Below are 1250 nucleotides of genomic sequence, written 5' to 3' on the forward strand. Positions count from 1 at the left end.
GCATACGTCGTCGTATAATCTAATCCAAATTCTTGTGAAAATCCTTGGGCTACTAGTCGCGCTTTATGCCGTATAGTTTCGCCGTTTGCATTCTGTTTCAAGGCGTAAACCCATTTCGTTCCAATAATATGTTGGTTTTCTGGTTTCTTCACTAGATCATATACGTTTCGTTTTGCAATTGTTTGTAATTCCATATCCATGGCGTCTTCCCATTTATCTTTGTCTTCTCTCTCTATGGCTTCTTCATACGTCTTTGGAATCGTCATACAATGGAATTCAATATTTCCTAACATATCTCTGGCATATCTTGCCTGCTGTTTTGCCTTAGGCTTAAACGAAAATTTACTCATGTCATGCTGGATCCCTCTTTGGCGTAAACAAGCTTTCACTTCATTATATGATCTCAACCTTTCCTCTTCATCCGTGATGTAGAGGACATCTATTCTTGGCCCAGATGTTCTCGGTACTTCTTTTCTTCGCCATCCTCTTGGTAATTCTAAATCTTCTTCTTTATCTGGGAATCTATCTTCTTTCTTCTGAGGTTCCACGTTATCTTTATGGTCTGGGAAATGAAATGTGACCATGTCGTCTTTCTCCTTGGGCTTCACGTGTTCTTTGTTGGTACGTTTGGGTCTTCGGAATGTGACTCTTTCTTCATCATCATCAGATTCATGGCTAGTTTCTTCCATATTGTCTTCTACAGATTGTTCCATACTGTCCTCGAATTCATCATCAGATGTTTCTTCGGCTTCATCAGCAAATCGTACTGTTTTCTTGGTCTTTGCTGGTTCCAAACACTCTTCATCACAGTGTTCTACTATTTCAACCTTCGCGTTAACTTCCTGTATCCCCAATTTATCTTCGTCAAATGATACATGTTTCAGTTCAATTTTCTTGTCTTGATCTGGAAACCATATTCTATATCCTTTAGTTTTGATTGCATACCCAATGAAAACACCAATTCTTGATCTGTTTTGTAGTTTGTTTCTTCTTGGTTTGGGTATCAATGCAAACGCCGTACATCCATATCGTTTAAGGTGTCGTACACTTGGTTTCTTTCCCATCCATCGTTCTAAAGGAACTTGATTTTTAAGTTTGTCATGAGGTAATCTATTGTACAGGTATGTAAACGCCATTGCAGCTTCGCCCCATAATTTCAAAGGTAATTTTGCATCTTCTAACATCGTACGAATGCCTTCTGTTATTGTCCTATTGAATCTTTCCGCGATGCCATTCATTTCTGGAGTGTA

The sequence above is a fragment of the Phalangium opilio genome, unplaced genomic scaffold (assembly GCF_054372755.1).
Source record: "Phalangium opilio isolate 3A_F unplaced genomic scaffold, DU_Popi_V2 ptg000019l_1, whole genome shotgun sequence".
Classification (NCBI taxonomy): Eukaryota; Metazoa; Arthropoda; class Arachnida; order Opiliones; family Phalangiidae; genus Phalangium; species Phalangium opilio.